A 17767-nucleotide genomic window follows, 5' to 3' on the forward strand; every position below is an offset into this window, starting at 1 on the left:
TTTTGTTATGACTTATTATGACGAATCATAGACACTCCTATGACTCATCCTATTGATTCATAGGGTGTCATCTAAGGTTTTTTCTGGGATGGTTTCAAGTCTCCCTCTATGACTCATCGCTACAAGTCATAGAGATGGCTATGAGTCATAAAGTGACTCATAACTCGGAGGACAGTAAACTTTTGAGGAAAAATTGGTTCCAACTTTTTGACTTTTAGGTTCTTATATGCTTTCATATTCAAAAGTTGAAGCATGGTTCTAGTAATGATGAACTTCACGCCTGGTGGTAGTGGAGGAAGAACTATAGCCCCAGTGGATCCAACTTCATCCATATCTGGATCATCATCCTCTAGAGAAAAGTCAATAGGCCGATGTTTCCCTCTACCTCTTAGAACTGGTGGATCATGTTGAGGTTTATCTTCCACATCTTTGTGATCATCCTCCGGATTATCAATGTTGCCATTGTTGTCTCCATCCTAACCCTACACAAGTTATCTCAACCCTTGTGCCTTGCATTCTTGTGCATTCATCTTTCGAATAGATTTTTATTGTTCAGTATCATTAGGGAGAAGTGGTTCACCCTTAATTCAGGTATTGGGTATGCACAAACCTTTACCCTACACAAACACAAACAAAAACAAGAAATAAAATAAAATTAGGAAATAAGACTATAAATCTAAATAACTACTAATAGAGTATTTCAAAGTTGTATTTTTTCGCAATGGCACCAAAATTTGTTATGCCCAAACTTACACTCCAGTTAAGAAGTATAAAGCGTTAGTTTTCAAATATAGAACCCAAGTCGGATGAGGTTGAACCCACAGGGAATGAGGAGGAAATCAGTCTACTAGCACTTATATTTAGTTGTAGTCACTATTTCCCAAAAGTAAAAATGTATAAAGTAAGCTTAGGGTTTTGATTGTTTAATTAAAAATAAATATAAATGTTCACAGTAACAGAGTAAAATAGACTTAAGGTTTTAACCAATAAGAAAAGGTAGCTAAGACTATATTTTTCATGGCATGTAACTCAAAAGTCTTCTCATATTAGTGATATCATCTCAATGCATCTCATACAAAACGTAGAAGTTATGTACATATAAACACCTTTCTTTCATAATAGATGAATCTTGTTCTTTACCTTCTGGTCTCCGAATATTTATCTAACTAATCCTTGCTTTTGACCTTAGAAAACTATCCCCTCCCCAGGCTCAAGTTCTTAGATGAAGGTTTGTAACCTCAAATCTTCGTTGTAGCTTTCTTTTCCTAATCACTACACCTCTCTTAAGCAAGTAATGAATACAGGCAAATTGTAAGTGTTCACTCGTTAAAAGAAAAACAAGATGAAGAAAACTACAATGCATGCTAAATAATAAACAACAATCGCCTATATTTTGCGTACTATGATATTCTGTAAAAGTTCCCAAAACCCTAGTTATGGGGTTTATATACTCATATTCATAAGAAGTGCATTAATAATTGAAATAGAATTCATAAAACAATACTTATGTTTATGCAAAAGTAAACCTTTAATCACAAGAAAGAAGAATGAATCAAAATACCAAAATATTGTATTAACATTTTACTTCTTAGAAAGTTGTTCGAAACTACGCTTTTCACATCGTTCAAGCTCTCAAAAACTGTAAAATTGTATGACAAAATAATAAACCCTAACTAGGCTATTTATAGAAGACAAACAAAATCCTAAACAAACTAGATAAGTCCGTCCAAGTTCACGAGTGGTCTTGACGGTCTGTATTCACTTTCACAGCCCGTATAGATGTCTCATAGTCTTTAACTTGGCTTCCAGTTGTGTTTGTTCATATCCTCTTCATGAGCATGCTTCACGATTCATAATACCTACCACGCCCCATGGTGAGTTCTGTGGTATTTTACTTGGTCCTTCAAGAAGTTTTCATCCGACTCTTTACAACCTTCCATCATGATCCGTGATGGACTCCATGGCCTGTCAAGGGTCCCATGGAGTTTTACTTGGATAAAAACTCCCTTTATCTTCTTCAGCCCCTCACTTTTATCAGCCATCTTCAATGGGCCGTATAAGGATTCAAGGCCCATGGAGGGTCTCGTAGACCTCGAGCTTCAGGTCCTTTTCTGTAGTTTTGTGCTTCCACAGGCTCGACTTAATTTTCCTGCACATTAAACATAAAAGCACATCACATCTACAAAAACATGCTTAAAACCCATACTAATTCACAGTTGTGAGCGTCAAAAATATCATAAATATGAGACATATCAACATACATCATGTTGGATTATTCCATGTGGGATTAAGGGATTCTTAGGGACCTAATAACTCCTTTACACGCCGAAGACCCCAACTCAAGTTTCTTATCTCTCAAGCTTCCTCTCAAGCAAGAACTAGGACTCCAGAATTCAAGTCTCCATTTAAGGAATTCCAAGTTAGAGTTATTCAGTCTAGGTTGTGGGATTTCATCAATGGGTATTCTCTCACTCATTGTGTTCTAAAGAAACCTCAAATTTTCAAGTTTATTAATTCTCCAAACCTAGGGTTTCTAAGATTTTCATGGGTTCTGGATGCAATTCAGCTCTTCTTCATGATTATCCTTTAATTGTATGTTTTAAATATAATTCCATGTTTTAAATAGTATTTTCATGAACCCTTAGTATAAAAGTATTTTTATGACTTAGAATTCATAAGCATGTTTTCAGATTATTAGGTTTCATGATTTTAGATACTTCAGATAAGGTGTCTTTCAATTGTCATCAATTTATCATAATTCATGAGCTACTCAGTATTTTCAGTTTATTAGTATAAGTCAGTATTATTAGATTGTTACAGTCTTTAGTTTTTATATATTTCCATAGAAGTTATACTTAGACCCGAGTAGATTTAGGGATGAAGGATTTTGATCAGCGTATGTGAACCCTTAGTAGAAATCTCTAAGATCCAGAACTACGTGCCACTGTTGAACTTAAGGGGCTTCCCATCAATTGAGGCTGACTCCTTAGTTTTTATAGACATCATCTTAGTGAATCCACATTAGCTCACATAAGTCCTTATACCTTAGCAAAGTATATTGGGCCCTTTAGATGGGAATTATACATCAAACTTCATGTAGTAGCTCACATGGTTATATGTCAATTTTGATATCTCCCACAGTCAGTCTTTCAGTTATTGCATGACCATATATTTATGTATTCCAGTTCAGTACATTTAAGTTCATGTTATTTTACTTGGTCATTACATCAGCATATTTTACAAGATCAATTTATTCATATATCATGTTCATTCTCAATACATTCAAAGTATTGACCACATATTTTCTTTCTATATTATTTGATAATGTACGTTTGCACGTTCAGCATTTGGACCGCGGTTAGTACTGTCTCTGATTATATAGTATCTTACTTGGTGAATCCTCATCTTTATGAGGACAACCTTTATGTTTTCTTTTCAGACATTTACTTTCAGTTTCAGACAGTTGGATTTAGCTAGGGGCTTATCCTTCCAACTCATATTAGTAGAGGTTTTTCAGACAGACAATTAGATTTCACCTCTGTGTACTTAGATATTTGTCTATTGATATGTAAGACTATTTTAGTTTAGTTCCACATATAGTCTTAATATACCAACATAGTCTAATAAGGACAAAAGGGAAAGATAGACTCATCTTGTCTTCGAAGCATGAAGACTCACCACACAATCTTTAATAAGTCACCAACTAGCCACGAGAAGAGGGTGGAGTGTTCGTCCCTACATCGTGATATAATGTAGGCAATGAAGTATGCACTAGTATGTTTGAATGTACTATGTATATAGAAAATGTAATCCATAATGAAATCATGTTGTGCAAATGACAATTTTAAATAGCATGATAGAAGAGATAGTAAAATCATAAGTACACATGAGAAGGATCAATGCACCATAAGCCATAAGTGTATCATGTAAAAATTATGATTGAATTAATCAAGTAAAGAATTATAAGGACCATACATATTTGGGATATAACTATAATCGACATTTAAGACCATGCGACTTATAACATGGAATCCGATGTAACTCCTACATTGAAAAAAGAGAGGCTACTTGCCAAGGTAGACTCTGTATCATCATCATCATCATGTGTTATATGGGGATCCACTAGCTAGGCCATAATGGCAATCCTACAGTGGCAACGTAGTTAAGGCACTATAGATTGCTACAAAGGACCCCTTAGGTTGAGCCTCCACCTCACAGTCCTCTCGGTGCTAAGTCAGCATCCCACGAAATACATATCATTATCATAAATCATAGTTGTCATAAATCATAAACTTTTCATAAATCAAAATTCATGAAACTTGTTCATATGAATAGCTCATTATCACGTGATTCATGTAATATGGGTGTAGGCCTTCCATAATTATGAATTCTTTCTCATAAAAAGTATCATAAGGGTCGTAATTCAACCTTTTATTAAACTTGCTTGAACACTTGAAATTTCATGATCATGACTTATACTTGAAATTAAGGTGAAAACATGGGTTCACAATTTATTGACTTAGAAATCATAAAATTGAATTGAAAACATGCATAAAGATACAATTTATATCAATTCATACATAATTCATGAAAATAATATCAATTGGAGGTATAATTGAAAATACTCATCACCCATGTCATGAACCCTTAAAGAATAATGTAGGAAATTCATAGAAAACTCTTCAATTCCATGCAATAATCATTAATTCATATTGAAATAGGATCAAAATCATAATTTAAATCATATTTTGGATAATTAAAATTGATATCACCAAACCCATAAAAATACATACTTGAATTGGTTGAAAAAAATGAGAATTTGTTGGACTCCATAAGTGAAAGGTACCCTTGGATGAATGTCCACATACCTTGAATGAGATACTAGAAGAAACTTGAAGAAATTTTGAGTACTAGGTTTTGATGAAGATCTTGAGAGAATTGCTTCAATGGTGATTTGAGAGCTTTTGTAAAGAGAGAATTGTTTGAAATAAATGAGTTGTGAAAGAATGGTGGAGAATAGGGGTTTAGGATAGTTAATAGGGTTGAATTATTCCTATAAACGTTCAGGTTCATTAACTAATAGGTAGGAAAGATTTTAAAGTACCCCTACTTAAAAACTAAAATCAGATAGAAAAGTTAACGCAAGTCTGCAATGCAAAGATGGTCCATGATAGGCCAATTTCGAGCGAATGAGAATTTTGACAAAATTTTGACCTAGGAAAAATTGCATTGTGGGGGAGTAGGTTCGTGACGCAAATCTGTCACACACTCTTCTGGAAATGCAATTTCTTGAAAATTTTATTTTCCGAGATACTTGACCTAAAAATCCACTGAGGCCATTTCTGAAATGTTTAACCTTATTATATTATATTCCAAGCTTCAAAGGTTGGGGATATTACATTATCTCCCCCTTGGAAATATTCATCCTTAAATGAGGTAGAACTAGCATTAGTAGAGTAAAATGTATGCTAAAAATCCAGCATAAATACAATAATGAAATTTAAACATCACTTAAAATTGGGTTCATAAGTATACATGCATGTAATAATACATAAAGAGGTTAGTCATATGAGTTTGGAGGATTCGAACATGAATAGCTAAATACCTTAGGTTGGAATGGAAGGTAAGAGATAAGGATATTGTTTCATCATGTCTGCTTCCGCTTCCCACATAGCATTTTCAACTTCTTGTTTCCTCCACAAGACTTTAATGGATGCAGTTTCCTTGTTTCTCAACCTTTTGACTTGGAAGTCCAAAATTTCAACCGGAACCTCCTCAAAAGTCAATTTTTCTTCAACAATCACACTACCCAAAGGTACAATAGATGGGGATCACAACACATTTATCAACATTGATACATGGAATACAAGATGAATCGAGGCTAACTTCAATGGAAAATCAAGTTCATAAGCAGCCTTACTAATATGCCTTAGGATCCTTTACGGGCCTATATACTAGGGACTAAGTTTCCCCTACTTAACGAAATGCATTACCCCTTTCATGGGCAAAATCTTCAAGTAAAGCCAATCTTCTATATCTAATTCAAGTTCTCTCCTTTTAATATTCGAATAGGACTTTTGCCAACTCTGGGAAGCCCCTAACCTCTCTCGAATAAGTTTGACTTTTTCTAAGGCCTCAAACACTAACTTGGGACCTAACAAGGCACCCCTCCCACTTTAAATCATCCAATAGGTTATCGCACCTTCTTCCATATAAGGCTTCAAATGGTGTCATTCTAATGCTCAAATGGTAACTATTATTGTATGCATATTCAACTAACGGTAAGTGATCATGCCAACTTCCTTTGAGATCGAGCACACAATCCCTAAACATGTCTTCTAGATTCTAGATCATTTTCTCGGCTTGTACATCGGTTTGAGGGTAAAATGCAGTGCTTAGGTTAACTTTGGTGCCAAGACCCTTTTGAAAGGATTTATAAAAGTGAAAAGTGAATTGAGTACCACGATTCCAAATGATGGACAACGGCACACCATATAACTTTAACAATTCCCAAATATAAATCTTGGCATAATCTTTGGCACTATAAGAAGTCTTAACCTCTCTCACGGATATTCTCCATAGGGGGAGTAAAAAATGAGTTGACTTGGTCATTTTATCCACTACCACCCAAATTGAATCATATTGCTTTCGAGTATGAGGCAAGATCATTATGAAGTCTATGTTCATATCCTTCCACTTCCAAGTAGGAATTTGGATATCTTGGGCTAGACCTCCAATTCTTTGATGTTAAACTTTCACTTGTTGGCAATTTAGACATTCCGCCACAAACATTGCTATGCACCTCTTCATACCACTCTACCAATATACTTTCCTCAAATCTCTATACAATTTGGTGGATCCCGGATGTATAGAATATCGGGAGCTATGGGCTTCAATCAATATCATTTCTCTTAGGCCATCAATATTTGGAAAACATAATTGACATTGATAACGAAGTACTCCATCTCCCCCTTGTGATAAAACCTCAATATTCTTATCAACCACCAATTTCTTCAACTCAACTAAGGTTGGATCCATGTATTGCTTTGTCTTTACATCCGCTACCAATGATGATTTCGACCCATTTTGAACAAGAATGCCACCCTCATTAGAGCCACTCAATATTACCCCCAAACTTGCCAATCGGTGCACATCTTTAACCAACTCCTTCTTGTCATCTTTAACATGAGTAACACTATTCATGGATAGACGACTATAAGCATCGGTAATAATATTTTCTTTACACGGATGGTAAAACACGCTCATCCCTAATCCTTAATTAGTTCAAGACACCTCATTTGCCTAAGGTTCAAGTCATTTTTCCTAAACACATATTGCAAGCTTTTTTAGTTGGTAAATATATCAACATGCACCCCATAGAGGTAGTGACGCCAAATTTCCAAAGCGAAGATGACCGCCGCTAATTCAAGATCATGGGTTGGATAATTTCATTATGCAATTTTAATTATCGGGAGGAATATGCTATGACCTTAATATGTTGCATTAAAACACAATCCAATCCAATGCATGAGGCGTCACTATCACGACCCAACCCCGTAGGCCACGACTAGGGTCCGACTTAGACCTTCGTATACATATCTATCAGCTGTGGTCAAGTCAAACTATAAAAAAACATAATACTATGCATCAGAACCCGATTGGGTGATAATATTTTCATAAACCTGTAGCCTTTTTCATTTGTAATACATCATGAAAGGGCATGCAAGCCGACAAAGCTGCCATAACATAATAATACAAACCATATATCATATAGACCCAATTGAACAAAACTGATATACACAACCCACATATACACATCTGCAGACCTCTAAAAATATTAGCAACAATATATGGCGGGACAGGTCCCCAGCCATACCCCTGGATAAACAAAAACAATTATATAAATCAGTAGCCAGTGCCAAAAACTAGGCTCCAATATAATGGAGCCTCTTCCAGCTGAGCTGAATGGAATCCTACGCTAATGAACTCCCAAAACCTGTGTTTGTACCTGCGGGCATGAAACGCAGCCTCCTGAAGAAAGGGGTCAGTACGACATATGTACTGAGTATGTCAAACATAACATAATACAACCGGAAGCATATCTAAAATAGAGAAGTAGGGGATAAGATATCAAATCGGAAACCTGTACCTATACCCTGTGAATCATAAAAACATGCATGCTCAAATTATACAATATAGTCGGCCCTATCAGAGATTCGATGAATCATATCTGTAGGACCATCATAGGCCCAGCGCCATCACCACCTTATTAAAACACATCATCATATATATACATATGTACCCGGCCCTCTAGTGAGGGACTCGGTAAGTTTTTCATGTCATTGCATTATTACGTCCTCGTATAGTGTACCCGGCCCTTTAGTGAGAGACTTGGTGGATAATGCAGTAAAATTTGCACTTCTACATATCCTGGCCCAGGACTCGGTGATAGAAGGGATACAGTATACACGAGTAGAGTAGTGAGTAACCATATGTAATTTAAAATATTATCAGAGACTTGAACGTATAAAAAGATTAAGTTTTCGTCTGAGGACCCGAGTAGTAGTGTATTCATCTTGAGTGCCCTCTAAATGCCATTATGGGCTATATCAACTGTAATCTCAGGGACCCTATACATGTATTAACATAAGGCCAAATCACTTATGGAACCAGAAACACTTGTTATCATATAGTCTTTAAGACTTAGAGCCTGTACACTTGGTACCTCTTTAACATATAGAAGTTTCCAGGGAAATAGTTCAACTACTATAGGAGTTCAATATTCAGAAGTAAATAGGAGATGCTTAAGAATGGAATTACCCCAAAGCTCATATCATCTTTAACTTACAACTAAGACATGCCAAAACAAGGAAGAGAATAAGCTCTATATAGTCTATACTTTCCTTCAGGTGGTCATTATGAATATATTTTATAACCGGCCCATCATGGGGCTCGGTGAACAACCATGGAATCATAACCTTATTTTCATGTTGAATACATCTCAGGGGAAATGAAGGATAGTTTCCCATACACTACTCTTTAACCCATAGAAGCCTTGAAAGACAATACTCAATTCTTGTAGGGGTTCCAACATCAAGTTGTGGATAGGGATTATGATGCGTACTTGGAGTTCTAGGAATGGAATTATCCCCATATTTCACATACAATTTACTTAAGGCTAAGATAGGCCAAAAGGAAAGGCAATTAGCTTTACATACCTATGCCAAAAACATGCCAAGAGAAATCTTCACATACCTCTTACGAGTTACTCTTTATCACGTTCGCCTCATCGTCCTTTGAAACTATTCAACACAGAAGAAATACGAATATCAAAAATGCTTGACTTTTCAGCATCTTAAGTTTCACCCAAGTATTCATAGAACTCATTTTCTCACTCGTCTTCTCGACTAGTTCTTTAGTTAGTTAAGGCGTTACCAAAAATCGGACAGCACTTCCCCTATAACATGCCCTATCCGAATTCCCAATTACATTCATAAGTACTACATCCAACCAAAAACAACAACCTACAGCTCATATACACACAAAACATGGCAACATTACACCACACAAGCTCCAAACAACTTGCTGAAAATTACGATACCAAAATAGGATTTCTAGTGTCTATTTTGTAAAACCTTTAACAGTACAAGTGGAGGGTAGTGTGGCTGAAAACAGAAGCTCCCATACCTCCTTTAGAAAACTTCTTATCCCTGCAATACACCACCACCCCACCTACAGACGCAGCACCACACCCTACTCGACTTTAATTTAACTATAATGACTCTAATTTAGATTGTTTCCAACGTCAAGCATATTTATGAGATTTTAATATTTAAAGGCACACACAAGACATTTAATACACTTCATAATAACACCATAACCTCCAATGTGAAAGAAAAATCCTTACCTTACCCAAAATTGGCCAAAACTCGCCAAAACCCACTTTGGAAACCTCTTGATATGCTAAAATGGAGTGGACTATTTGTTTCACTTATCCTATGCCCCAAATTATGATTTTATGATATTAAACACTTTTATATAACAGTTGTATACCTTAAATAATTAATTCACAGAATAAAAGTCGAAGGCTTACCTTTTTGGGACCAAACCCGTAGCCCTCCTCTTTGGTTCTCTAGATTTTTCCTCTTCAAGTTTTTAAGTGTAGCGATGAATAAATGACTTCCTAGTCATCATAATATATATATATATATACCTCCACGTGATCGAGGAACACCTTAGATAATTAATTCACAAAGAAAAATTGGAAACTTAACCTCTTTTTTTGCTCAAACCCGTAGGTACTCTCTCTTAGGCTTTAGGATTTTTCTTCTTGTTCTTGGCTGATTTTTGGATAAAGAACAATGTTGTTAGTCACATAACATACATATATATGTTGTTTTAGGAGGTTACATGTGTCAACTCCATAGAGTGACACATGTCCAGCCCTTATTGGGCCACGTATCCATGCCTTGACTCCTAGGCTGCCACATGTCGTTGTGGGGCCCACCCCCAAGCAGGTGGGTCACCTAATTGACCCCAAGAAGGTGGTTAACCTTATTCTATGTGTCACTTTCCCAAGATGCCACCTGGCGCCTCCTCTTGCTGCCACGTGTCATTCTCTCTTCTTCCACGTGAATTCGTAATCTCCTCTTATTTTAAGAACCCGTGTACTCCTTGCTACGTAAGCTTGACTTGCATTTAAGTAGTTTAACTTTGTAATAATTCTAAGTTAATAGCTTACGTAGATAAATTGAGTCCTACAACTTATTACTTGGCCTACAACTCCTTCAGACTTCACATGACCCTATTTCCAACCTTCCCCACCATGGGGCATCACATTCTCCCTTCCTTAGAGTTGTGTGATAGTGTAGTAGACTATCCGACTCACTTGATAACTTCTAAGAAGCTTAAGAGACATTCCAATATCAAGAGTGTGGGGTGTAACAATCACAATATACAAAAAATCCATCCAAACCTTCCAGCAATGTCACAATAGGAGTCGATGTAAGACGATCTTTCAATGTTTGAAAATTTCTTTCACACTCATCCGACCATTGGAATTTCACCTTCTCTTGGGTCAACTTAGTTAAAGGCTATGCTATAGATAAAAATCATTATACAAACCTTCTATAATATCCAGACAAGCCTAAGATGCTACGAATATCCGAAAGAGACAATGGTCTAAACAAATTCTTTACCACCTCCATTTTCTTTGGATCAACCATGATACCATCACCGGAAATATTGTGACCAAGAAATGCCACGAACCTTAAACAAAACTTACATTTACTAAATTTGGCAAATAGTTGCTTGTCCCTCAAAATCATCAATACAATTCTCAAGTGACCCATTTGATCTTCTTCACTTCAGAAATAAATCAATATATCATCAATAAGAACCACCACAACATGTCTAGGTATGGTTTGAAAATCTGATTCATCAAGTCTATGAAAATAGAGGGAGAATTAGTTATCCCAAATGACAATCAAAAACTCAAAATGGTCATTTCTTGTTCGAAATACCATCTTGGGAATGTCACACTCTCTCACCTTTAATTGGTGATAACCAGACCGAAGATCAATTTTGGAAAAGTAACTTGCACCTTGGAGTTGATCAAACAAAATATATATTCTCAAAATGGGATACTTGTTCTTTATGGTGACCTTATTCAATTGTCGGTAGCCTATACACATGTGAAGTGACCCATCCTTCTTTCTAAAAAATAACACGGGAGCACCCCATGGTGAAATACTTGGCCTTATGAAGCCCTTATCTAATAAATCTTTCAACTGTTCCTTCAACTCCTTATGTTCCACCGGGTACATACGGTAAGGAGGGATAGAGATAGATTGAGTGTCGGGAAAAAGATCTATACCAAAATTGATTTCCCTTTCGGGAGGAATATCAAGGAAATCATCAAGAAACACATCGAGTAATTCATTTACAATAGAAACCGACTCAATACTAGGGGCTTCAAAATTTGTATCCCTAACCCGTACTAAATGATAAATACACCCCTTAGAAATAATTTTCTAGAATTTTAGGCACGACATGGACCGACCCCTAAATATGAAATTATTACCCTTCCACTCAAGAACCGACTTATTAGGAAATTGAAATTTGACCATATGGGTTCTACAATCAATAGATGAATAGGAACATGTATCCAATCCATGATAAGAATAACATCAAAATCGTTCATGTCAAGTTCAAAAATATCACATGAGATTATTTTATGCAATACCGACATGGGGCAATTTCTATAGACTTTCTTGGCTAGAACTAAATCACTAACGGGTGTATAAATCGAAAAAGGGCTCTAGCAAGATTTCGGGACATATATCAAATCTTATAGCAAGGTAAGGAGTAATAAAATATAATGTGGCACCTGTATCAAGAAAAGCATAAGCATCAAAGTCAAAGACCCACAACATACCCGTAACCACATCGGGAGACTCCTTGATATCTTGTCTAGGTTGTATGCATAGAACCTATTTTTGGCATAGGCCATCACCTTTTTAAACTTGTCCACCTTGAGTAGTTTGACCTTGAGAATGTCCTTCTATCCCCTCATTTGTAACATTTGGGCATTCGGAGACCTTGTGCCCCATTTTACCACATCCAAAACATGCACCTATACCAAACAAACATTTGCCTCCATGGTTTTCCCCACACTTGGAGCACTTAGGAGGAGTAGATCCACGGACACCATTACTTTGGACCTTAGGGTTGGGCACCCTGTCTTTGTCAAATCTTTAGACCGGAGCTTGTGAAGAACCTTGGCCTTGAAACCTTTGGCCTTGTTGAAAATAGCCATTACCACCACCAGATTTGGATTGAGAAAACCCACCTTCAAATCAAGCCCTCTTGGACTCCCTTACCTTCATCTTCTTAATTGTCCCCCCTTCTATTTGTTCGGCATATGTCATGACCCTAGAAATGTCCATCTCCTTGATAAGAATTGCGGTTTGGCATTCTTTCATCACCAAGTCTGACACTCCTGAAATAAACTTACTCATTCAGACACGGGAGTCGGCAACCAAAGAAGGAGAATACTTGGACAAATTTGTGAACTTGAGGGCATACTCGCTCACATTCATGTTAGATTTTTTGAGATTGATGAACTCTAATACTTTTGACTCCCTCAATTCAAGTGGAAAGAAGCAGTCAAGAAATGCAACCTTGAAGTTATCCCAACCTATGGGACCCCATTCAACCCTTTCGATCTTTCATTGGTTAAACAACACATAAGAAACACCCTTGAGTTAGTAGGTTGCCAACTCCTCCTTCTCCTTCAAAGACACCCCTATAATAGCAACAATCTTATGCACCTCATCAACAAAGTCTTGGGGATCCTCATCAACCTTGGACCCATTAAACTCGGTAGGGTTCGTCCTTGTAAAGTTCCTAACCCTTGCATCCGGTGTAGCCATATTTGGAGGAGCCACCACCCCTTGGTTCACTTGAGTAGTCATGGATTGGGCTAGCATAGAGATGGCAGTCCGGAATTTGGCATGAGTAACTTTATCGGCTAGAGGATCATTAGGAACTTGAGGGGCTTGTCCCTCATTAGAATTAACCCCTCTTTAGAGTGGATCTCTTCTTGGAGGCATTTTCTTAAAATCGCAAAGAGCAATTGTTAGAGGGAAAAGACTTAGAGTACACTCTATTGCACGACATGAATCACGAAAGAAGTGAAGATTTCTTAAAATGCCTTATAGCCTCCTACTCATAAATATGAGGTGATTCACACCCATAAATAAGACTCTATTTGGCGTGGCATGTTGGACTCCATAGGATACTTCACAATCTTATACTCTGATACCAAGTTATTCAAGACCCAAACTAGTCCCTAGGCCTGACACGATAATTAGGATTTCCGAAGAAACCCTAATCAAGCCTCTTAGCATATCATAAGCATACAAAAAGTAAAAATAAAGCAGAAACTCATAACAAATCTAAGAACGTAGCATAGCTAGAATGAAGCAAAACAACATAAACTCCATGCACATATCCTACATGCCTCTACATGACTAACATAGGCAGGGACTAGGACATGCTCCTAGCTCACCCTCAAGGAAATTAAATGACATAACATGGAATAGTCTAAATGTACCAACATATTCTAAGAATGACAAAAGGAAAGATAGACTCGGCTTGACCTCAAAGCATAAGGACTCACCACATAATCTTTAACAAGTCACCAACTAACCACGAGAAGAGGATGGAACGTCCATCCCTACATTATGATATAATATAGGAAATGAAGTATGCATTAGTACGTTTGAATGTACTAAGTATGTAGGCAATGTAATGCATAATAAAACCATATTGTGCAAATGACCATTTTAAATAGCACGATAGAAGAGGTATTAAAATCATAAGTAGACATGAGAAGGATCAATGCACCATAAACCATAAGATTTTCCTATAAAAGTAAAGATAGGATTAGTCAATTAAAACATCATAAGGACCATATATGGGATATAACCATAACCGACATTTAAGACCATACAAGCTATAACATAAAATCCGATGTAACTCCCACATCGAGAAGAGAGAGACTACTTACCAAGGTAGACATTGTATTATCATCATCATGTACTATATGTTGATCCACTAGTTGTGCCATAAAGGAAATCCTACTGTTGAAATGTACTTAGGTCCTGGAGATTGCTACTAAGGACCCTTTAGGTCGATCCCCCACCTAAAAGTACTCTCGGCGCTAAGTCAACATCCCACGAAATACATATCATTATCATAAATCATACTTGTCATAAATTATAAGCTTTTTATAAATCAAAATTCATAAAAACTTGTTCATAAGAATAGCTCATTATCATGTGATTCATGTAATGCGAGTGTAGGCCTTTTATTATTACGGATCTTCTTTCATAAGAGTATCATTAGGGTCTTAAGTAACCATTTTTCATAAAACTTGTTTGAACACTTGAAATTTCCTTGATCATGACTTATACTTGAAGTTAAGGTGGAAACATAGGTTCATAATTTATTGACATAAAAATCATGAAATTGAATTGAAAACATGCATAATCATATAATTTATATCAACTCATACATAATTTATGACAATAATATCAATTTAAAGTATAATTGAAAATACATATCACTCATGTCTTGAACCCTTAAAGAATAATGTAGGAAATTTATTGAAAACTCTTCAATTCCATGCAATAATCATTATTTTATATTGAAATAGGATCAAAATCATAATTCACATAATTGAAATTGAGATCATCAAATCCATAAAAATACATCCTTGAATTGATTGGAAAAGATGAGAATTTTTTGGGCTCTATGGGTGAAAAGTACCCTTGGATGAATGCTCACATACCTTGAATGAGACTAGAAGTAACTTGAAGAAATTTTAAGTTTTTGATGAAGATGTTGAGAGAATTGCTTGAATGTCTTCAATGGTGATTTGAGAATATTTTGTAGAGAGAATTATTTGAAATAGATGAATTGTGAAAGAATGAGGGATAATAGGGTTTAGGATAGTTAATAGGGTCCTAAAAACGTTCAGGTTCATTAACTAATAGGTAGAAAAAAGTCTAAAGTACCCCTACTTAAATTACGCGGAGATGGTCCCTAATAGGCCAATTTTGAGTGATTGAGAATTTTGGCCAAATTTTGACCTGGGAAAAAATTGCACTATGGGGGAGGACGCGGACTTGTCACGCACTACTATTCTAGAAATGCAATTTCTTTAAAATTTTATTTTTCGAGATACTTGACCTAAAAATTCAACGAAACCACTTTTGAAATGTTTAACTTTATTATATCATATTCCAACCTTCAAACGCCCGGGATATTACAGGGTCACTTGTAGCTCTAAGCACCATGTCGTGACTAAGAAGTAGTGTCAGATTGTGACATATAACTGCTTGCTAGGGCATTAAATAAACTGCATGACGATGTTGGTTTAGAGGTTGTGGGATGCCAAATTGAGCCCTTCAATAAATCATCTTTCATATGGATGACACTATCTTATTTTGTTTAGGAGATAAGAAAACAGTCAAAAATATAATGAGGGTATTGGCCAGTTATGAATAGGTGTCTAGACAAATGATTAACAAGAGCAAGTATTTTTTTTATTTGCATGAGAAGACACCAGTGGTATTGGGACAGAAATTAAGAAGATGGATAGGTATTAATCAAGATAATTTTCCTTTTACATACCTAGAATGTCCAGTTTTTATGGAAGAAAGAAGATGTCACACTTTGAAGATCTCTTGGTGAAAGTCAATAAAAGAGTCATGAGTTAGAAGAATAAATTTGTCAAGATCCAAACTTAGGGTATAGACGTGACACGACAATCATAAATCCAAAGAATCTCAACCAAGTCATCTTAGCATACATCACGTACATAAGGTAAAGAACATATCAAGATAAGAATAGCAGAATCAACTCAAAAGTGTAAGTCTAAGGAATAGAAATACACAATCCAATGTCCAAGATGGACTTACATCAATTCAAACATCTAAACATTCCTATACTAGACTTTGATGGGGGCATAAGACAAGCTCCTAGCTCACCCGAACATAAGAGAAATCGAAGTAACAATATGAAAGAAAGTCATTGTCCCCGATGAATGAGGACTCACCAACCTTTGGAGAACTAAGTCACTCTAGCCACGGATAGGATGGTCATTGTCCGCTCCTATATTATGAGACAATGTAGGCAAAATATGTGTTATTACATAGAAGGTACTAAGTATGTGAAATATGGAAGAACAAGTAAAGGAACGTGAGCAATATGACATAAGATGCATGACCAACATAATGAGCATGAAGTAAACTTAAAGCATTTGAAATATCATGTAAACTGTGGTCAAAGCATCACAACTTCAAAATAAACTTTTCATCTTTGCACATAACTTGAATGTGAGTTACGACCTTTAACCGACATCTTAAGAATATGCGAGCTATAACATTAAATCTGATGTAACTTCCACATTGAGAAGAGAGAGGTTACTTGTCAAGGTAAACTCCTTGAGAAACAACTTTAACTCAATAGCTATATGTGGATCCACTAGCTAAGTCATAAAGGCAACCTGCGTGGACAACATAGTTTGAGACTTTAGGTTGCTACTAGGATTCCATTGGATAACTAACTACGTTACCGAACAGAACCCCACCTAGAAGTCCACTCGGTGCTAAGTCAATATCCCAACGAAATTCATTAAAACATGATCACTAAACATTATAGGAAAAGATGGTAACTACCAATCAATCCATCTTTATAAAACATATTAAGAGTAGCTCATTAACTTAAGTGATTTATAAGAATCCATAAACTTCAGTGAGAATTGTCCTTCTCACCATCTTAATCATGATTATGTGAAAATTGTACTTATCACACCATAATAACTTTCTTAGATCATAATTTTCATCATTAAATCATTAATCTTATCTTCATTCGTAAAAGCTTTTTTTTGAAAATCATTGAATTTGTAATCAACTCATGAAAAATCCTCTTTGAACTTCACAATCATAATTGAAAGTAATTTTATGCATGGACATTCATAATTTAACTTGAAATCATGCAATTTATATAGAAACATGTTTATAATGATCATAGATAAGATCTAAAAACGAAATTTAAACAGCCAAATGCAATTCATCAAAACTAGGGTTAATAGACAATGAAAACATGAAGAAAACTTTGAGAAAACCTTCGGACTCCATGGGTGAAAGGAATCCATGGATAAATCCCCACATACCTTGGTGAATTTACTCAAAAATTA

Source organism: Solanum dulcamara, chromosome 12 (genome assembly GCF_947179165.1).
Source record: "Solanum dulcamara chromosome 12, daSolDulc1.2, whole genome shotgun sequence".
NCBI classification, from domain to species: Eukaryota; Viridiplantae; Streptophyta; class Magnoliopsida; order Solanales; family Solanaceae; genus Solanum; species Solanum dulcamara.